The sequence below is a fragment of the Giraffa tippelskirchi genome, chromosome 10 (genome assembly GCF_054371585.1).
Source record: "Giraffa tippelskirchi isolate mGirTip1 chromosome 10, T2T-mGirTip1v1.2.pri, whole genome shotgun sequence".
NCBI classification, from domain to species: Eukaryota; Metazoa; Chordata; class Mammalia; order Artiodactyla; family Giraffidae; genus Giraffa; species Giraffa tippelskirchi.
In genome coordinates this window covers 17,655,041-17,678,378 of record NC_137284.1, presented here as the reverse complement: position 1 = coordinate 17,678,378, position 23,338 = coordinate 17,655,041, and the positions used below count along the sequence as shown (strand labels likewise).

The 23,338-nt window shown below is 41.1% G+C and overlaps 1 long non-coding RNA gene across 1 annotated transcript in view; it reads right to left on the bottom strand.

The window, feature by feature from the left end:
* The window catches only part of LOC145524300 (uncharacterized), a 284,203-nt gene that overhangs the window by 12,302 nt on the left and 248,563 nt on the right, over positions 1 to 23,338 (bottom strand). The window contains exon 9 of the long non-coding RNA XR_014067387.1: positions 16,042 to 16,078. This is a non-coding gene — a long non-coding RNA (uncharacterized LOC145524300). The remainder of the gene's footprint in view (positions 1 to 16,041; positions 16,079 to 23,338) is intronic.

Here is a 23,338-nt window from a genome sequence, read left to right as displayed (position 1 = left end):
CAGAGTTTTGTTTTGTTTTTTTCTCTGCTCATCCTTAAAGATGGTGGATTTTATGTTCTGAAGAAGACAACAGTCCATTATAAACATTATAATTTGAGATAATGATGCATACTGATCAGGTACAAAGAATGTACAAAGAGAGGTAAGTACGTACAAAGTTAATAAAATCCAGATAATGGGGAAAAGAGGAACAGAGCATCAGGAGTGGAGGAGAAGATGTTAAATAAGGTCAAGAAAGGACTCTAGAGGGAATCCTGGGAAAAATCCGCTACAGAGAAGAATGTAGCTGTGCAACAACTAGGTCTGAATATACCAGACAGAACAGCAAAAGTATAAAGGCTGCAAGGTGGGCATAGATTTGGCATATTCAAGGAAATCCAGAAGCCTGTTGTAACTAGAACATTTAAAAGGGGAAAAAACTAGTAGGAGATAACAGGTGATGGACAGGTCACATAGTGTCTACACCCTAGTGAGGAATTTGCCTTTAAGGCTTAAAGGGAAGCCACTGAAGGATTTTATGCAGGAAAGAAATATATATGATACTCATTTTTTTGTGTTTTTTTAATGAATATTTTTTAAAAAGTAGCTGTGTCTACTGCGTGTAGAAAGATCTGTAGGTAATCACTAGCAGAATCAGGTAGACCAGAGAGAGCTAGTTGAGACAGAGCAACTGGACTAAGATCTTAGAGGTGCTAAGCTGTTGGAGACATAACACACTCCGAAGAGAGAGCTGGCAGCACTTGCTGATGGATTAGATTCAGAGAATCAGAGAAAGTTGTTGGCCTGAATTGTAGGGAGAATGGGGCTTCCCAGGAGGCTCAGCAGTGAAGAATCTGCCTGTAATGCAGGAGACACAGGAGATGCAGGTTCAATCCCTGGGTCAGGACGATCCCCTGGAGGAGGAAATGGCAACCCACTCCAGTATTCTTGCCTGGGGAACTCCATGGACAGAGCAGCCTGGTGGGCTGCAATCCATGGGCCACAAAGCGTTAGACACAGAACACGTGCATACAGTGGGAGGAGAAGGGTAACATTTCTTGGTTTGGAAACCAGAGTGCAAAAATCAAGTTTAAGAGGGAAAAAAAAAGAGAAAAATTTGTTTTTATTAGATTGGTTTGATAGATCTGGTTTTATTAGATTGGTTATTTGCCTATTGGACAGCCGATTTGGCTGTCAAGGTGTCAAGGAGGTGACTAAATCTCCAAGTCTGAATTCATGAGCGTGCTTAGGGCTAGAAATGTCATTCTGGGATCCATTGCCATAGAGATGGTTTAGAAGTCAAGCTGTGGAGGGGAAGAGAAAAATGCACATAAAGAGCAATGGAACTGGAGGCTGATCTGGAGCAGTCCAGCACTGAGAAGCCAGAAAAGTAAAATTAGAAAGAAATGGATAGCCATCTAGGAAAAAATCCAGGGAAGTAGTGTGTTTCTGAAGTCAAATGAAAATAATTCTTTAAGGCTAGGTGGTCCCTTGTCAAATGCTGTATAAAAAACAAGAAAGAGGAAGAGAGAGAATTGATCATTGGATTTGGTGTGATGAGTGTCTTTAGTGACTTTGGCAAAAACAGTTTCAATACAGTGGTGGGAAGAAACCTTCATTAGAACGGGTTAATGGGTGGAGATATTTTAAGGAAATGGTGGGAATAAGTAGGAACAAATCATCTGAAGATTTTTGATGTGAAGTAGAGAGAGAAACGAAGCAGGATGGGGTTTTAGGCTTGACTAGGAGTAGAGTGAGGATGTCTTAGTTTTGTTTTTGAGATGGAAACTATAAAGGTTGTGTGTTGATGGAAAAAATAATTCAGAGGAGAGGAAAAATGTAGGCTGTTAATTTGGGGAGCAAATTCCTTCAAAAAGCAAGAGTGGGTGGTATCCTGCATGTAAGTGGAGAGAGTGGTAGAGGAAAGAACTGATTCCAAGAGCAGAGCCAAGGAATAAAAGCCAGGAGAAACCACTCCATTTGAGAACCTAACCTCTATCACATCATTCAACCTCACACTTGAAGAAAGTCATCAAAGAACTGTTTTTGTACAAACATACTTCCGAAGGAACCTTAGACCTTCAGCAATTTATTTCCCTAGACTAGCCCTGGGGAAACTGTGAAACTGGTAAAATTAATCTCTCTGCACCACTCACATCCTTAGCCTCTACTTTCAACAGCTGGTGCCTTCCTAAGTGTGGCCTGACTCTCCAGCAGCTGTCCAGCCTTCCTTGAACGTTTTTGAACTTAGCTTTCCAAACCCTGTTTCCTTCAAGACTGACTTACACTGTTCCCCATTCCTGAACTCTCTGATAATCAGAGGTAATAACCACATAGCTAAAATCTACTATAATTCTTACTACATTTCAAGTATCTTACTGGGTGTTTTACATATTTAAATGCATTTTTAGTGTTAATCTCTTACCAGATAGACCTTATCATTAACCTCCTTTTACAGATGGGACACACTGGTGATATTCCTTTACATAGCTGTGTGGAGTTGGAGATCATTTATTCTAATTGCTGTTCATATCCCATCCTATGAATGTACCATAATTTATCTCTAAATTCTGCTGTTGATGAGCAATTGGTGGTTTCATTTTTGAAATCAGTATAGATGGTGTTGCTATGGACATGCTAATACATACTTTTGATAAACAACCATATGCATTCGTTTTGGGTGTATACAGAGGAGCAGAATTTCTGAAATGCATATGTTTAGCCTAAGTAGATCCCCTAAAATGCCTGTGTCAACATCTATGAAGTTATTAACCGAAGTGCTACTGTAGAAAAAAACAAACAAAGCTAAACCAAATGTCACAACATTGCGTACCTACCAGCAGTAACATCAGAAAACAAGCACAAACTCTCCCTACCTCTCTCCCACCTTCCAAATAGTGTGGAAGTTCTGCAACGCAGGAAACCTGGGTTCAATCCCTGGGTTGGGAAGATCCCCTGGAGAAGGGAATGGCTACCCACTCCAGTATTCTGGCCTGGAGAATTCCATGGACTGTATAGCCCATGGGATCGTAAAGAGTCGGACATGACTGAGCAACTTTCACTTTCACTTCTTCTACTGACACCCAGTATTTACAACCAGGAAAATACTGCATATGGGTCCCAGCCTCTGAACTATGGACAAGCAAACTAGAAGAGGATTCGAATGGAAGCTGAGTGCCAATCCATCATGTCCATCACAAAGAGTGAGGTGCTTGTACTCCAACACATGGACAGGTTCTGAGGGAGTTATAAACATCAGTCTTGACTTTAGAATAGAGGTGATGTCTGCACTTATACCCTGGGGTCATCGGCTAGTAGGAGTATTGGGATTGATTATCTCACCAAAGAAAATTAGAAGATGGGGAGAGAATATCCGAAATGAGATTTTGGACAACATCAGCATTTTCAAGGAGCCAGAGAAAATGATCCAGCAAAGGAGAATTAAGAGCATTCTGAGGAATAAGAAAGAGACCTAGGAAAGGAAAAAGAGTATCCAAAAAAGAAGACAAAATTTTAAGAAGTTCAAGTATGGAAAAAGAGACTCTGGAATTTGCTAGCAGCCAAATAGAACATTATGTTTGGAAGACACTTGCTAAGTAATTATCTTCATCTCTTCACTATGGAGATAAGGAAACTGAAGTCCCAGAAGAGTTGAAGTTTGTGCTGTGGGTGAGAGCGTGTCAGGTTGCAAGGATCTGAAAGAATTGGGATTATATTGACAAGCTGACCAATTCTTTCACCTCTCTGAGCATCCATTTATTCAACAATTACAAAAAAAAAAAAACACAGCTGTTTGATGGGAGGTTACATAAGACAGTTACATGAGATGGTTCTTTTTGCACCTAACGGAAAGCTTTGCATTATGCCCTTAAGGGTTTGTTTTGTAATTCCTTCTTTGTAAGTTCCTTGAGGGCAGGGAACACTTCTGCTTTATTTCCTGTTGCACTCCCAGCATTTAGCACACGGCTTAATACATAGGCACTCCATAACTATTTCTTCAATAAATGAAGAAAGTGTTGATATTGTAGCTGATTAACCAGAGTTGCAACTGATGTTTCCCTTATCCCAGCTACCTTTTTGCAGTTTTATTAACATTTGTTACTAGAGTCCATGTGAGCAGAGCAGCATTTTCTCCACCAGTCTAAAATAGTTGTAGCAAAGTGGAGCACCATGTTCTTATCTCCTAAGGCCATATGAGGGGCCCCATAAAAGTGGAGTTTCATATATTAGTCGCCCCTCTGTTCTGACCACACTGTTACTTTTCCAGCATCTGTTTGCAATCACTCAGGCCACTATTCCCTGCCAGCCGGCAGCTGCTAACTGCACAAAAGGCTGTGGGGTGGTATGTGGTGTAAATTCCTCAACTCCTTGAGCTTTTCATTCAATGAAGCATAACTCAGCCCTTTAAAACAATGCAATTTCCTGATGCTCCATCAGAAATTGTGGGGGCTCTTCTGAACTGCCTAATCATTGCTGCCCCTTGAAAACAAAGCGAAACAAGTGTTCGGTTCCAGATGGCTTGCGTGTTGGAGAGTTTCATTTGTTTTCATTTTTCTTTTTGTTTTTGTGGCGAGCGAAGGCCGAGTGATTCAACCGAACACATCTAGTCTCAAGTCTGGACCTTGTGGGCCTGTCATGAGCCCCGTTCTCACCATAAAAAAAGCTGAAAGAGTATCCGAATGGGATGAATTCTGGCTCTGAAAGCCATAGATTCTCAGAGTTAGAGACAATCCACGAAACTGTCTGGTGGAGCCTTCTTTTCCCTGTAAAGACTGGAAACAAGCGAAGTGAAGAACGTGCCAACAGTCTTGAGGCTGAAGCTGAACAAAATTTAGCATCTCTTTGATCTAGTGCCTCTTCCTTTCATTTAAAACTGTGTGGATTTTAAGAGAAATATAATCCACATGCTTCTGATTGAGTTACATTCACTGCATCCAAAAATCATTTTGTTTGAGCCTGTCAGGACTCAAGCCACCCTCTGAGCTTCTTCATTTAAGATTTTGGAAACGTGAAATGATATGTTTGCCATGGTAAAGGAAAATCCCTTTGAACTAGGGCTTTGCAGTATACGTGTGTGTGTATGTGTGTGTGAGAGAGAGAGAGAGAAACGGTACCAGCTAAGGAAAAAAGAACAGAAGGAAGAAGATAAGAATTAGCACCTAAATATTATATCTTTCCAAGGTGAAGCTATGCATTCTTCCTCCCACTGACCCCTGATAAAGTCTGGCATGAGATGCTGTATTTCCCAGCTCAGTGTGAGACCAGCAGGGCCCTAAGAGTTGGAATGTCTATTCGCAGACACTCCTGATCAGGTTCGGGTAACTGGCTATTTGATCACTGGGTTCTGTTGATGTTGCCACAGCCCCCCTGCAGAATCTTCTCCCTTAGAGCCCAAGCTCCCACCTTCATTTCTTCCCTCTAAGTTTGCTTCATCATTGCAAACCCTGAGTGGGCTCCAAAGATCCACAGTTTCCTCTGTCTGTCCTTGTGGAACTTAGAAACAACCAGCCCAGCTGAACTGCGTCTGTTCTATTAGAAATAGAAATAGAATATAATATAGAAATAGAAATGGTGCGCAGCCTCTCGCAAGAATGCACAGAGTATGAGCAGAAGTTGACTATGAATTTTATTAGAGACAGTAGAAGCAATGCAGAGGGACCGATCACCAGGAAAGGCAGGCACATGAAGGGATTTATGTCAGGAGATAAAATGAATCAGCCATGAAGGGGCAGTATGGTGACACCAACACCGGGCTAGCTGCCCCTGTCCCACTGCTGAACTTCCCGACCCCATATTGCCTGGTGTGAACATTGTTCACCTCCACCAAATGAAACTGAAAGTGTTACTCACTCAGTCGTGTCCGATTCTTTGTGACCCCACGGACTGTAGCCTGTCAGGCTCCTCTGTCCATGGGATTCTCCAGGCAAGAATCCTGGAGTGGGTTGCCATTTCCTACTCCAGGGGACCTTCCCAACCCAGGGATCGAACCTCTGTCTCCCACATTGCAGGGTGGATTCTTTCCTGTCCATGCCACCAGGAAAGCCCACTATCACCAAGCTATCTATGCCTGGATTGAGAGACCCACTTGCCAAGTAGTGTGTGACCTAAGACAAAGCAATTGGATTTCTCCATTTCCATCCACACGCTCCATTGACACTACCATATTTGGGCTTTTTTCCTCTTTAAAGTCCTCCTGATTTCACCTGGACACACAACGAAGTGTGGGGAGGAGAACTCGAACTTCTTTAGAGTTAGTTCTGCTCAGAGAGGGAACTACGGTTCTTGGGAGTAAATGGAAGAAAAAGGACTGTAGCCCAGGGAGAGAGCCCACAGGTAAGTGTGGCATCACCACAGCTTTATCTCCATGGAGATGAGATCATCAGTGGAGAGGTCAACTCTAACGTGGCTTCAGCCGCCAGTTTCAAATGAGGGCACAAGAAAGGCCAAGTGCACGGTAAAGAGGAGAATTCCACAGGGACAACTGGGAAGGGTCCTTGATCTCCCATTTCTTCACTTCCAGACTCCATCCAGTCCCTAGTCAAGCAGTTTTCTCAATCTGGGCACTACTGACATTTTGAGCCAAATAATTCTGTTTGGGGGACTGTCCTGTGTATTGTGGGATGTTTAGGAGCATCCCTGGCCTCTGTTCAACAGATGCCAGTAACAAAGCTCCTCAGTGTTGTGACAATCAAAAAGGTATCCAGATATTGCCAAATGTACCCTGAGGGGGTAACACTGCCTGAAGAACCAGTGGCCTGAAGAGTTCATGTGTATTTTATAGGGTCCACCAGTGACCTGCAGTCTGGACCAAAAGCTGCAGTCTGCACAATCAGACCAAAACCAAACTATCCTGACTCCTTCCTATCCTCCCATCATGCTGGAAGGTCACCCAGAAGCCAGGCACATTCGTGCCTGAGGGCTCACTCCACACTCTCCCTTCAGAGAAGGGAACAAGCTGAGATAGGGAGAACAGAACAAGAGAGGAAGTGAAGTAAAATAAGAGAGTCTGGGGTAGGAGAAAGCATGTACTTCTTTTCTCTTTCTCTCTCTCTTAAATAAAGCTCCTGGGCTTTCTCAAGTCAACCTCCGTCTGAATCTGGTTTTCATTTGCTCGCCCGCACAGCCATGAGCCGAGCTTCTCATAGATAATTTGACTTGATTACTTTCTGAAAGGGCAACAGAGCTGGAGAAGCCCAGCGCTCATTTACTTGTCACTCCCAGCACTGCCTTAATTGGGGTTGAACTGCACCTCCCCCTCCAGGAATGACCCTGAGACAGGAGCAAAATTCCCCAAGGATGAGCTGCTATGGAGCTGGACAGTCCTCTCTGCCCAGTTAGGCAGGCAAGGCCTTGGACAAAATGTTAACACCATTTGACAAAAAAAAAAGAGTGATAGTTTACCAAAAGGCTGAATATAAGATAAAACTTGGCTTCCCAGGTGGAATCTGCCTGCCAATGCAGGAGATGCAGGAGACAAAGGTTTGATCCCTGGGTTGCAAAGATCCAACCTATTCTGATTATCTTGCCTGGGAAATCCCACAGACAGAGAAGCCTGGCAGGCTATTGTCCATGGGGTCACAAAGAGTCAGACATAACTGAGCGACTGAGCACATGAGATAAAACTCTGGGATGGTTAAATATCAAATAGTTGCTTTTGTGAGCATAGGGACGTGTGTCATACTCTTTTATTTCATACAGTTCAACCCGTAATACACTGCCCCTTCCTTCTTTGAGACTGAGAATGAATGCTACCATCTCTTCGCTTCATACCTAGGAGATCACTCCATTCAAAATTCACAACAAATGCTTAACAGTTACTGCTTGATTAGGGCTTCAACATCTTTCAGCTTTAAAAAGATTTTGATGGATCGAGTTGCTAAATTTGGGCATTAGTGTGACAAGGAGTAGAAAAGAGTAGCCAGGAGCTTGGGATTAAGGATCAGACATGTTTTGATTTGAGAATCAGTTTAAACCCTGTGTCTTTAGGTGAGTGATTTGGTCCCTAGGCTTTGATTTTTTCATCTATAAAGTTCAAACAATAACAATGATATTGATCTCCTAGAGTTTGTGGAAATAATGTTGTATAAAAAGAGCTTATGCAAAGCTTCGCACATGGTAAGCACTTGTTAGACACCAGCTGCCATCACATAATTATTAATATTAATAGTTATATATGAAATAAGACTAAAGAAACATATAATGGAAGCTAAAACTCTCTCTCCTAAAAATCTCAAAAGAGACTAACAAAGAATAAGAACTACATTCTTGTTCCACAAAGCTGTGTGTATGTGATTTGTGAAAGTTTGTGTGCCTTTGCATCTATCTCAAGAGCGTGTGTGTGTGTGTGTGTGTTTTGTATTTGGGGCATATGTATAGGAGTGGTTTCATGCATTCAAATTTTAGTTTTACATGTTACCGCCACTTGACAACTGAAAAGAACCAGTGAAGTTAAGTATTATAGGGAGAAGAAACTCATGATTGAGACATAGCCAGCCTTTGTCACATTCTGTTGGTTCAAGGTTGTGAAAATTAAGTACAGGAATGTTGCTTTCTTTTTTTCTTCTTTCTGGCAAGTGGAAAGGCCAAAGCTCAGAACTGTTGGAAGTGACAAGCCAATTAATCAGGCTCCGTGCTTCAAACTAAATGTTGAGCCTGCCCATGATTGTGAAATTTTTAAATGACTCCTTTGTCCTCAGCAGCACAAAAGTGAAATTCTTATAGGATCCCTTGCTTCTTGGCACCTGGTGTCTGTCCAGCAAGAATGTGGGCAAAAGTTCTTTTGAAAGAGGCCAACCTGTGTATTTGTTTCCTCTCAAGGAAAATGTAAAAGATGTAATTTTACAGAAACACAGTCGGTTTATCAAACTATGTGCCGCTGGCAGGTATCTTTCCACAAACAAATAAAAAGAGAAGTTTATTCTTGGACTTTTAGAATGGGGAGCAGTGAGAAATCTTAGAATCCTAGTCAAATCTCCTTCCCTTTCACTTCTCCAAATTGTTTACCAGATAATAAAATGGGGAAGAGAAAGGTAAAACTACAAAAGATAACATAGGCAGATAGAGTTAGAATGAGCACCTTGATCTCTTGGGGCTTCCCAGGTGGCACTAGGAAGGAATCTGCCTGCCAAGGCAGGAGACTCAGGTTCGATCCCTGGGTCAGGAAGATCCCCTGGAGAAGGAAATGGCAACTCACCCCATTATTCCTGCTGGGAGAATTCCATGGACAAAGGAGCCTGGCGGGCTACAGTCCATGGGGTCACAAAGAGTCAGACACGACTGAGCACACACATACACACACACACAAACACACACGCACATGCACACGCACACACCTTGATCTCTTACTTTCTAACAAGAGGTGCCTACGTCTTTATGGAGCCTGCCATCGCAGAAACCTGTGAATTCTCTTCCTCCATTTATGGTAACTTAAAGCTACATCCCACCTAGCACTTCCAAACACTTTATCTAAGTTTTTCCTCACTACAGTACTGCGAAATAGACTGGACAAATATCATTGGCATTTTATGCATGAGGAAGCACAGACTTGGAAACATTCAGGAGCTTGGTCTAAAGTTGCAAAAACCTAAACCTCCTACTCGAGTTTCCAAAGTCCAGATTGATTTTGTTCTAGGATGGGATGAAATTGTTTCAAAAGATACATGACAGATAGCAGAGCTGTTAAATAATTTTTCTGAGGTTATACAGCCATCTCAGATTAAATAGCTTTTCCCTGGAACATGAGTGACTGATAATCAAGGTCTTTTATTGCCATTTTAAAGAGGATGTCAGCATTGATAACCTGTAACTTGAACACCAAAGAAGGCAAAGTATGACTGGCCTGCCAAAGACTTGCTCAGTGAGTAGTTTTTGTCAGGATATACTTGAGAACCTTGCTGGATACTTGATGTATATTTAAAACTTACCCTATTTGAACTCTGAGTTAAAAAATAACACTAATCCAGTTTTTCAGGTGAGGAATGGAAACTTTGAGAGAACAATAAACTGTTCACATCATATTGCTAATGAGCCAACGCAGAGCATGTGGAAAGTGACTTGGGATCTTGTAGCTGTTAATATTTATGGCCATATATATGTATATAGCATGACTCCAGACATGGCCTGGGTGCAAGGCAAAAGAGATTCAGGAATCTCAGAATTAAAATCCAGATCTGTCTTACTCTGAAAGCCATACCATTTCTTCTACTGCCAATTTCTCTGCAGTAAAGATTCCTCCTGACTTCAAGCTTCTCTGAATGGGAATCACAAGGCCCATTTTCCAGCCCTTTGATGATCTTCACAGATAATATAGTTGCATAAAATAATAGCTACAATGCTCTTGAGGACCTGTTGCCTTGTTACCACTACACTCTTTTTTAAATTAATTTTATTGAAGTATAGTTGCTTTACAATGCTGTGTTAGTTTCGACTGTACTGCAAAATGAATCAGTCGCACATATACATATATCTCCTCCCTTCTGGACTTCTTTCCCATTCAGGTCACCACAGAGCACTGAGTAGAGTTCCCTGTGCTATACAGTAGGTTCCCATTAGTTATTATTTTATACGTGCTATCAGTAGTGTATATGTGTTGCTAACTCCTGACTTCATTTATTTAACCTCTCTCTAAACTGCATTGGAGAAGAAACCCACTCCAGTATTCTTGCCTCGAGAATCCTATGGACAGAGGAGCCTGGTCAGCTGCCGTCTATGGGGTTGCACCGAGTCAGACATGACTGAAGCGACTTAGCATGCATGCATGCATTGGAGAAGGAAATGGCAACCCACTCCAGTCTTCTTGCCTGGAGAATCCCAGGGACAGAGGAGCCTGGTGGGCTGCCATTTATGGGGTCGCATACAGTCGGACACAACTGAAGCGATTTAGCAGCAGCAGCAGCTAAACTGCATAATGTGCCTTATCTCCCACATGAGTATTACAGTGTTTGAGTAAGTAGAAGTTAAAAGCAACACAATCCTCTGTAGGGTGGTGAACTGGATCCTCATAGCCCAATTTAGAAGGTAATAAGATGTGCTTTCTTTAAAACCAAGAAAGGAGGCTCCTTTGTGAATACTTTCAACTGTAAAAAGTGGCTTCTAAGCCCAAAGAGATAACTCAGAAGCAATTTAACTTCCCAGAGGCTCTGATTAGCCTATCTGCTTTGTTTTCTCCTTGCTACAAGCACCAGCAGAGTTGGGTTGGGTCAGTGTCTGCTTTGCCTTAGTTCCGTGGTCCTCTTTGACTCATGCCTGGTCGACTGCCTCATTTCTCTAGCTCCCTCCAGGGCAGTAGCGCCTAAATTGCTTTCCCAGCTGGTCCTCTTAATAGATCTTGAGCACCTAATGGAGAACCCCCGGTGCCTTACTCCATGCTTGGCAAAGTCATCTTGGTGACTCTGCCACAGGGTCTCACGACTGTCCTTTGCAGCATGCTTACCTCCTACATCCCTAGAAACATGAGCAAAGCATCATTCCAAATGGATAGAAGGCAGAATTTCCCAAAGTGGCTGTTTGGGATACTAGCTCCTTCTACGGTCACCTTCTCAGTCAGTACCTGAGAAATACTACATACTCTACTTCCTGTCTCAGAGACTGGCACTGCATAGTAGCATATTAAATGGTATGAGAAATTCTGCAGTAGAGAAATCTGGTTTTATTCAGCCCAGCCGTGTTCTTAACTCCTTTGAGCATGGAAATGTGTTTCGCAGTGAATATTAATTAACATCTTTAGCACTGGTTGTTCATGCAACATATTTTCCAAAACAATACCAGATGAAGGAGTTTCTTGTTTTACCTAACAGCTCTTCTTGGTCCCATATTTCAAGTGCACTAAGTTGAAAATGCCCTCAGAGGCAATTAAGCCCTGAATGAAACCTCAATCAAAGCTCCTACATCCTCACATTCTCTTTGCTGGTGCTGTCTCCAATGTTAGACTTAAAATGTCATTTAGGTCTGTTCTCAAACTTTTAAATCCACAGAGAGGTTCTTGCTTGATATCTCTGGCTTAAGTCCCATTATTAGGGGAAAAAAATGAAAGGATGTAATAACAAATACTGGAATGGGAACAGATTGTCTTCTTTATTCATTTCTGTGTTTTCAGAATTTTCTATAATTACTTTTAAAATAGGGGGGGAAATCCCTCAAATAAAAAGAGGAAAAGAAAGTTCCAGAAAACACTTGCAGATCTCTTTGAAGTACTCATTTTTAACTTCTCCAGTGTCTCCATATATCTTGCTTGTCCCCTTTCAAAGCCAATCCATAAACTTTATGAGTTTCATTGCTTCTTAAAATTTTATTTGATTTTCATTCCATATAGAAAAATCTGCAGATGTTTTAACTTTGCACACTACTCATGCCATCTGGTGTTCTAAAACTTCGCCCAAATGGGGTCTCTTGACCCACAGGATTATTGTCTTATAACCAAGCCGACATTGCCCTCAACATGGCCTGCCTCAACTAAAAGCGAGGTCTAGTTTCTCCCTAACATCTCATGTCTCATTTATTATAGCATGTGCCTGCTCCTTATCTGTTGAAAACATAGCTGTGTAATTTGACCTCAAGTGAATTTTTAAAAAGTCAATTCATTACAACATATTTACTCAAGTGGAATATCCCTTGACAAGGGTCTGGATTAAGATAGAACGTTCCAGACCATTCACTGAGTAATCAAGTAACCACATGACCCTATTAGTAAGAAGTCCAGAAGTGCAATCTATTCAACTATAGGACCCCCCAATCCTATCCTCATTCTGTGCTCAGGGTTCCTATAATGTTTACGATTTCTTAAGCTGGGAGGTTACATCAGAGTCAATCCTCTTTTCCTGATCTGTTTGCATCAGCAGAGCACTGGCTGGTGAGCAGACAGTGGTCATGATAACATTAGCAGCATCTTTGCATCTTCAACCAGACACATGCTACCTCGCCGCTATGCCCACAGTTCTGAGTTCTCACTTAATGAAGTACCCCCACTTAATGAAGATGCTTTAGCTGAATGGTTAGGTTCTGAACCTAGAAGTCCAATTTCCACACCTTCAGATGAGTCTCAGATTGGCCAACACCCTTCTGGATGAACTTTGCTCAAACCACAGCTCCAATGTTGGAGAGATAGGTGGGTACAGATATGTAGTTGTGTCTTACCAGAGCAGCAGCCCAGAAACAGAAGTCTGTCTCTGGCGTGAGTACCATGGTAGGAGAACTTGAACTATTACCAATAAATTTCTAGAGGCTCAGGGTAATCTTAAGAGTTAAGAACTCCAAAGGCTCCAGCCTTAGGAGAATCACCACACTTTCATGAGTTTTACCCACCAGCTTGTGAGGGTGAAGAATTGAGGAAAAATCTGCCTCCTTCCCATGCTTCCTTCAGGAGGGAGAGACCAGCAACCATTTTGAAATAAGGCAGGAGCATTCTGTTTGCTTTAACAAAAGGCTGCCATCAGGGGAAATTGTTTTATCTGAGCCTAACCACCTTGTACTTTACAAGAGTCTAACCAACCAAGGGAAAGGGAAATACCTAAGTTAACTCAGCTCCAGTGTTCCACATGGGGGAGTAGAAACACCCACTACATTCCTCTCCAGCTTTCCTGTGTCACTGAAGGAGAGAGGCTGAGAAACACTGTGACGATCACAGTAGGGCCACAAGTTCACAAAAAGACTGAGACCTAATCCTAGGATTATAGAAAATTTCCCATACCTCACACTTGTTATCACATCAGCAGTATTCCCAAATAATAACAGGTGTTGTGAATAAAATAAAGAAGTACAAGTCTCAGAATGTATTTAAGAAAAGGTTCCTGGGAAAACTCAATGATATCAGAGGAAAAAAAGGAAAAAAAAAAACCAAGAATACCACAGAAAAGTTTAGCCTCTGACACCTACAGCCTTAGTTAACAGTTAACTGTCTAATTTCTAGCCCCAGTGCATAGAACCTCATAATGAAGGCCTGTCTGCCTCAGTTCATTTTACATAGTAACTTACACCTAGTATTTAACAAAAAAATTACAAGGCACCCTAAAAACCAAAAAACACAATTTGGAGAGATAGATCAAGTATCAGAATCAGATGCAGATATGGCAGAGATTTAGGTTATCAGAAGAACTTAAAATACATTATGATTTATAGGTTAGGGACTCTAAAGGAAAAAGTGACTAAAAAACAACATTCAAGAACAGATGAGCAATGTAAAAAGACAAATGGACACTCTAAGAGAGTGTCAAAAAGAAATGCTAGAAATCAAAAACACTGCAACAAAACTGAACATTGCCTTAATAAGTTCATAAGTAGACCAGATATGACCTAGGAAAGAATTAGCGAGCTTGAAGATATATCAATAGAAACTTCCAAAACTGATGATCAACAAGAAAAACAATTTTAAAGACAATATCCAAAAACTACAGGACAATTTAAAACATGTAACATCTGTGTAATGGAAATACCAGAAGGTGAAGGAAAGAATTGAGAAGTTATAATAGCTGAGAAATTTCCAAAATTAATGATAGATATCAAACCATAGATGCAGGAAACTCAGAGAATATCAAGCTGGATGAATGCTCCCCCCAAAAAGTACACTTACGCATACACTATTCAAATTGCACAAACCACAAACAAGGAGAAATCTTCAAAGATAAGAGTATGCATACTTACCTACAGAGAAAGAAGTTTAAACATCTCATTGAACTTTTTGTTAGAAACCATGCTAGCAAGAAAAGTGTGTAGTGAAATAGTTAAACTGTTCAAAGAATTTAAACTGTAAACTTGCCTTTCAGGAATGATTAAAAGTTCTTCAGAGGGAAGGAAAAGGGTATAGGTCAGAAATTTGAATCTGCACAAAGAGAATTTTGGGAAAATAAAGGCAAAATAAAACCTTTGATTTAATTTATTTGTATTAGTCTAATAAATGCTTGCTTAAGCTAATAATAGCAACAATTTAAGGTGATTATGACATACAAATAAGTTAAATGAATGACAACAATGTTATAAGGGATGAAAAGGAAGATACTCAATTATAAGTAGGAATACCCATATAACTCCACTCCAAATAAAGTGGACAGGTTATCAGGAAGTGGTAAATAAACCACTGCTGAGAGAAATTTAAAACCCAAAATTACTGAAATTAAGAAATCAAAATTTTATACTAATGAACTGTAAAATTCAATATTCTTAAGATGGCAAAGTCTTCCACTTGATTTATAGACTTGATGCAATCTATATCAAAATTCCAACAGGATTTCTACAAAAATTAACGAGCAAAGACTCAGAATAACCAAAACAATTTTGAAAAAGAATATCAAAATGGCAGAACCTACAATTCCGAATTGCAACCCTTACTATAGAGTCATTACAATCAAGACAGAGTCATACCGACGTGCGTGAATGTGTGCGAAGTCTCTTCGGTTGTGTCAGATTCTATGCAAACTCATGGACTGTATAGCCCACCAGGTTCCTCTATCCATGGAACTTTCCTGCCAAGAACACTGGAGTGGGTAGCCATTCCCTTCTCCAGGAAATAAATAAATAAAGGCCAATAGTCTATAAGCTATGATGCATGTTTAACAATAAAAGCACATAAATTATCTCAACAATGTGTTTCTTTCAATCAAATTAGTGTGTTTTGCAGAACCATAAATTAGATAGGAATGCCTGTAACTCTTTAGCTCTAGTGGGTTTAACTAAAACCCCCAGGGTCCCATAATAAAATGCAGACTATGGAATTGTGTCACTAGCAGTAGGCCTGGCAGCCTCCCTCTTGATCCTATTTCTGCTGTATTCCAAGATGCCGTTTTCTTGGGGTTGACTTCTTAAATTATTTCATCAGCTTTTTTAAGAATCAGTAGCTTCCAACAGAGGGTTTCCCAGGTGGCCTAGGGGTAAAGAATCTACCTGCCAATGCAGGAGACACAAGAGAGTTGGGTTTTGATCCCTGGTTCAGGAAGATCCCCTGGAGAATGGAATGGCTCCCCACTCCAGTACTCTTGCCTGGAGAATTTCGTGGACAGAGGAGCCTGGCAGCTATAGTCCATGGGGTCGCAAAGAGTCAGATGTGACTGAGCCACTGACATTGATGATACTTACATGGCAAAAGTGAGTACTGAAGAATGATTTGAGGAATCTAGGGAAATAAGGAGAAAGGGAAATTACAAAATTATTTGGAGTTTAGAATAGTGGAATTCAAGATTACTCTTAATTGTTGTGAACCACATGTTTGTAGTTTGATAAGGTCTGTATATAGATTTGAGGAACTGATTTGCAACCTGAGGAATGTCCTTCTAAGCTTTCCACTGGACATTAAAACAACTATATTTAATTGCACATATTTTCTTCTGTGGTTTTTAAGATACACTCAGTCCTATGAATTTCTGTTGAGAATTCTTCCTGAATGCTCCATTTCCAGGATTCTATGCCTATAGTTTTGTTCTTACTCATCCATCCATCCATCCATCCTTATATCCATGTATGAATTTATTTAGTACTCAGTAGACAGTAGAGCATCATAGATAAGATCTTCGATTCTGGCACCAGATTTCTTCAGTTCAAATTTCGGCTCCAGTGTTTATAAGCTCTGTGACATTTCACTAGTTACTTAACCTGTCTGTGACTCAGTTTACTCATTTGAAAAATGTTGTTAATTTTGCTTCCCTGATAGAATTGTCATGCAGATTTCAAAGAATAATATCTGGAAAATAGTATTTACCATATAAGCATGAATTTCATCATAAGCACCTACTCTGGTAGATACCTTGTTGAAAGAGACACAGAAGACAGACAGATAACCAACTTCATCATGTTCTTGGGGATCAGTTGTGGTGTGAAGAGGTGAACACAGATAAATGTAACAGGTAGAAAGTATGTATCACAAGAGAGATATTAATAGGGTGATATGTGGTTAAGAGAAGGATCTCCTAACATGGATGTCCATGATCAAATGACAAGGTGATATGGAAAAGAACAACGTGGCCTCTACCTTCTCCATCCCCAGCTGTCTAAGTGGGTTGCAGAGATCTCCACTGTCCAAAGCACATTTCAAGTGAACAATGGGCTGCCTTTCGTGATGAGAATTGTAGAAAGCAACGTTTTCCATCTTCTAAAGTCAAAGGTCTAACACACACACGCTTGGAAAGGTTGACTAAGAGGCTGGGTTGAGCATACCACTCAGGATTCTAGTAAAGACCCTGTGTCGGGGATCCCAGAGGAGAAGGACAAGTCTCCTGGGTGTCAGCATTCTGAACCTTTTGTTCTCAGCTTCTTGGACTGAGCTTGCTTTTTCTCCCGTAGGTATTCTCACAAGTGGCAAATGTTCTCTTTCTTCCTCTTCGCCAGGGCAATTACAACACTTCCCTTCATCCTGGAATCCATCTCTTCCTTGAATTGGATGCTCCTGGACCACTCAGAGTTTTCCTTCCACAACTATTACCAAATCTTCTGTTGAATGAATTTTTTTTTAAGATTTTTTTAAAAGATTTTTTTTTGACGTGAATCATTTTTAAAGTCTATATTGCATTTGTTACAATATCGCATCTGTTGTTTTTATGCTCTGTTTTTTTGGGTCATGAGACACGTGGGATTTTAGCTCCCCGACCAGGGATCGAACCCACACCCCCTGCATTGGAAGGTGAAGTCTTAACCACTGGATTACTGGGAGTGTCCCTATTTGAAATTATTTAATCGTCACTCCTCCCCCTTTGAATATTAACTACATAAGGATAGTAATCACCTCCCTTGTTCATTCTCTCTTCAGTGGTCAGTAAATACTTGTTAAATAAATAATATCATGAGTGAGGGCAAAACAATCTAACAATGTTCAGTTGTTTAACCTTTCATGCTAGCTGTCTTAAGACTGTTGAAGAGTGATCATCCTGATTATAAAAAGGGTGGGAGCACAGGAGACACGGGACCCAGACTATGCTAAATGTGATACCCATATTCTTGTTTCTATCAGAATTCTTCCTTGTAGTTTCCTAAGTACAGCTGTTGGAGAAAACTCCTTTCTTATTTGATTGTGGAGGATTGAGAGTATAATCTCGGAGCTTAAAAAAAAATGTAGTAAATCTACCACCTGGGATGGGGGAGTAAGAGGTAGGGAATGCAGAAAGAGGAAGATGGTTCAGATTCCAGGTTTGTTTTTGTGTTTTGTTTTTATTGGAATTTAGTTGCTTTGCAATGCTGTGTTAGTTTCTGCTGTTCACAGATTCCAATTTCTGAGAGCTCTGAAAGCTGTTCTGGTTTTTGAATTCATTCCTAACATCCATTTTTGTCTCAAGCTGGTTTGTGTTGAGTTTCTATAAAATGTGTCTGAAAGAACTCTAAATGTAAGCATACAGCATGACATTGTGCTGCGTAAAGATACATAAATGCCAACTATTTGTTTGGCTACAAAGCCAAATCCATGGTGGAGAGAAAAGAACCTTTCAAAACAAATACAGTTTAGTCTGGCTGAAACTGACTTTTTTTTTTTTTTTGGCCAAGTGACATGCAAGATCTTAGTTCCCCAAACAGGGATCAAATCCACACACCCTGCACTGGGAGCACAGCATCTTAACCACTGGACTACCAGGGAAGTCCCTGAATCCACTTTTTGAGCTGTTTCATTTACCAAGGTGTTCTGTTTTGTTTTTTCAAAATAACACCTAATTATCTCAAAAGAGAATCCCCCTACCAAATACTGACTAGTATTTAGATGCCAGATTGAGCAGTAATGACCAGGGTAGAGGCTGCAGACCAGACGTGATGGGAGAGATAAAAACAAACTCCACTCAATTTATTCAGGGGTACCTAACGTAAGATTTTACACTCTTTATTAAATTGCTACTTATTAAGATAGAATTCTCAAACTTTTTGGGGCAGCAATATTGGCATGGCTTCCAACCAGGTGCACTAAGAAACTCAAAGAAATGTGAGATCTTTGTGCTACAGAGATCCTCACAATTTAGTTGGGAATAGACCATAAACATGGGGAAATTAAACAGCCATAAAATCAAAATACTAGTTCAACAGTACAATTAAAGAAAGAGGACAGAGTGTATCACTGCCAAGGAAATAGGACAGGGAGCTGTAGGAACTCAGAGATGCCAAGTCCTCTCAAGCTAGACTGACTAGAAGAAGCGAGGCTTAGAATCCAGGGAGGCTAGCAGGGGACTCTAGACTGACTGAGTGTCAAGAAGCATGAGTGGCTGGATGAGTGGTTCCTAGGAGGAAACATAATAATAGTAACAACAAACAGCAATGCCTGACAACAGCTAACATCTTCAGAATGCTTGCTACACAGGCGCTACACTCCGTTGACTGCTTCATATTCGTTCTTTTATTCTCACAACAGTTGTAAAGGGCATATAGAAAGAGCGTCTCATTTTATAGACGTGAAAATTGAGCATCTCTGGATTACCCAGCTTTTGAGTGAAATGGCCAGCCTCCAGCCCCGGTCTGAGTGACTCCAGGACACACACCGTAGGCTTATGGTGCTGGAGAGCACAGGTTTGAAGCCAGGCAGATCCGAGCGTGAATCAGATCTGACAGCTCTAAGATCCAGTGGTCATCTTGGCCAAGCAGCTTGATGTGAATGGGCACGTTCCTCCCAAAGGAGCCAGTGGGTAGAATCAGGGATGCTCACGGAAGTGCCTGGTGTGCAGTAGGTGCATAATATATGCAGGGCTTCTCCATGTTTGTCCATTGCCAGGTCTCCTGCGGATCCTCTTTTAGCCACATTGAGGATGTTCTTGACTTGAACTCCGGTCTGGGTGGCCAGCCTGAGTTGTCTCTCGGTGCTCCTTCCAGCCTGCTGGGGTCAGGCTGTGCGTGGTTATCTGGATGGAGAGGAGGAAACCTCAGAAGACTCGTTTCTGGACTGGCTTGCTTCACCCAGGCGGCCCTTCCAACAGTGTGTTTGGGGAATGCCTACAACTCCTTTCCTCTCCCTCCTCCCATCAACATGCCGGCACACCCTTTAAAATGTTCTCGGATACCCCTCCCAGCAGACAGCCTAAGAGCCGGGCTAATTAATGATCCGCCTGCCCCTTCGCAGCGTAAGTGTGCAGTCCCAGTGGTTTAAAGGAATGGGTAGTAGGGAGCAGGGTGGGGGGACTTGGGGCTTCTGGGACTTGACCCCCTACGCTGTCTGAACTTCAAGAGCCAAAGCAAATCCCGGGGAAAATGGCAGGTTCTGTTCTAACATCAGCCCCCAGTCAATACAGCACAATTTCATAGCTCATTATTCCCATGCCAGGGCACAAGTGGGAGGGGGTGGGGACAGTGATGGAGGCTGGGGGAGGGGCCGGGGGAGAATCATATGGAAGCAATTAGTGGAGCCTTCATTCAAAAAAGCATTAAGGTGCTTGTAGCATTGAAGCCCAAGTGACCCCTGGGCTGGGACCATAATTCACCAACACTTAATACCATTTACCCTGCAGATGTGCATTTTATACACAAATATCAGCTTACCACTTTGAAAAATTAACCTATTGAAGGCTGTCAAATTCTGACGCCCTCGTGGGGGTATTATATATTCTCTGCACAGCCCTCAGTTTCGCCTTTTACCCCCCGAATCAAGGATGCTTGGGTTAATTGGGAAATGAGTTGACTAATGGAGGGTAGAGAATGGTAGAGAAATGAAGGCGAGTAGAGATGTGGATTTTCCTAAGGAGAATACATTCATTTTTTTTTTAGTTCAGAAACACATGGTTTTAGGGTTGGGGATAACCCATTCCCCCACAAACACAAACTATGTATGTAGGAGTTCTAATTCAAAAAGTCCAGAGTCTATGAAGATGAAGTTAGAATAGAAACATGAAGAGCAAATGTGCCAATAGGTCTAAATTTTGATTTAAGCAAAAATTTGTCATTACAAAGTTGATAAATTTGTAATCAGTATAGAAATTCACTTTGGTTAATTTTTTTTTTTTAATTTTCTAAGAGAATGCAATGCCAATAAGAAATTCAAAGAGCATCAATTTTCACCTATCCAACTGGTATTTAAAAGTATTAAGATCCAGTGTTTTCAAGGTTGCTAGAAGTGAGTGACCTCTGACAATGCAGGTGGAAAACTAGTTTAACAAAATAAAGAACTTCCTGTAGAGGAATTTGGTAATAGGTATCCAAAACCTTAAAAATATGCATATGTAAGATCCAGCAATTCAACTTCTAGGGATTTTATTTTAACACACACATTACTGTATATAAAATAGATAACCAACAAAGACCTACTGTATAGCACAGGAAATATACTCAATATTTTGTAATAACCTATAAGGGAAAAGAATCTGAAAGAGAATAGATATGTATTTATGGATATAGTTGGATCATTGTGTTGTACATCTGAAACTAAGACATTTGCCTGAGTCTTTGCAACGCTATGGACTGTAGCCCACCAGACTCCTCGTCCATGGGATTCTCCAGGCAAGAATACTGAAGTGGGTTGCCATGCCCTCCTCCAGGGGATCTTTCCAACACAGGGATCAAACCTGCATGTCCTGTGTCTCTTGCATTGGCAAGTGGGTTCTTTACCATTAGCACCACCTAGAAAGCCCTTTAGAAAGAGTACATCTTGATAAAAGCAAAAGCCTTACAGTAGAGAGCTTATTAAGTATGGCACATACATATAATGTAATAAAATACACTCCTTATAAACCATGTTTTATAAAAATATTTATCAATATCAACAAACTTTTCAGGTTGAATTACTAACAGATTAAAAATAAACAAACAAAAGAATAAATTACAAATCAGTATCTGTAACGTTTCCAGGCTTTGCAAATCACTTGTGGATGTGTGTACATAAATAACTAAATCACGTTTACAATATCTTTGGCTAGTGTGAATAATGTTTTCAAGCTTGTGTTATTGTAGTGTTTGTTTTTTTGTTAACTAGGAACTATCCTAGCCTAAGATGGAGGCTTCATGCCAAATTATACGGTTGGTTTCACTGTCTTCAGAACCCATTCCCTTTATTTCCAACTTAGCCTCATTCTCAAGCCTCTTCAGCAGCTACCCTACCCACAGTGACTCCAGCCACTGTACATGACTCACCTGAGCTCCCTGCTGATACTCAGTCTCCTCTCCTGGTCTGTTTTGTGTACAAAAGTCTCTAGCTCTCAGTGCTGTATTAGGTGAGACTTTAGTAGGAATTCTAGCCTTATAACCTTTGGTGAACTATATTATCTCTCTGAACCTTTGTGCCTCTCTCTATAAAACAGAACCCTAATGGCTGTCTCATAAGGTTGTTGTGATCAAATGACATAAGAAAATGCAGGAAATGAGCTTCGTCATAGAACAGATCGGTATTCATTATTAAATCCCCTTAATTAACGACTAGGGCTTCCCAGGTGGCTCAGCAGCAAAGAATCTGCCTGCCAATGCAGGAGACTCAGGTTCAGTCCCTGGATCAGGAAGATCCCCTGGAGAAGGAAATGGCTACAAATTCCAGTACTCTTGCCTGGAGAATCCCATGGACAGAGGAGCCTGGCTGGCTACAGTCCATGGGGTCACAAAGTGTCGGACACGACTTAGCAATTAAATCACCACCACAATTAATGACTAACTGGAGGTTTATATCTACTGATTCCATTTTTGCAGGTGTCATTCCACTGACCTCAGATGGTGAGAAGTTATTACATATTTTATGCAAAGTTTCCCCAGTACCAGACATGCTGCTTTCCTGAGTGTGATTAGGACTACTGATGACCATGTGAGGACAAGATATTGACCTCTGGCATTTCACAGTTGCAGTGTCCTATTGTGCTTTTCTTTCAGCTAAAAAGGTCTTCAGACTACAGGGAAGGGATGGGAAGCTGTGGCCAGTTTCTCCCTTCACTTCTTCCAGCCTCCATTGGGAATTCAGACTGGCCTTTTCAATGTCTTTAAGGCACAGACAGCAAGCACAGGTAACTTATGAAATTAGGTAACTAATTAAAGACAAGAGAAGGGACTAAAGAAGCATAGGAAGGAATATTTTAGCACAACAAATTCTTAGTGTCTTTTCAATTGAATGGCACGTACCAAAAAAGCAGATGCCTCCCCATCTAATTACTAGAATGACACACTCTATTGAAAAGATTCAGGGCAACATCCTCTTGAGAAGGCCAGAATTGTGAATGGGCCACCATACCTACTTGTTCTAGAATCTGCATTGCCCTGTATCATCAGTAGTTAGCAAATTTGGCTACACATTGGAATCACCCATGGACCTTAAAAAGTAAGTATGTCTGGATCCTATCCCTAGAAACAATGATAATAATTGGTCTAGAGATGTGTCTCTCAAAATGAGACCCCTGGACCAGCAACACACCATCATTCAGGAATGTGTTAGAATTGAAAATCCTCAGACCCCATCAGAGACCCATCGAATCAGAAACTCTGTGGGTGGAGCCCAGAAATCTGTGTT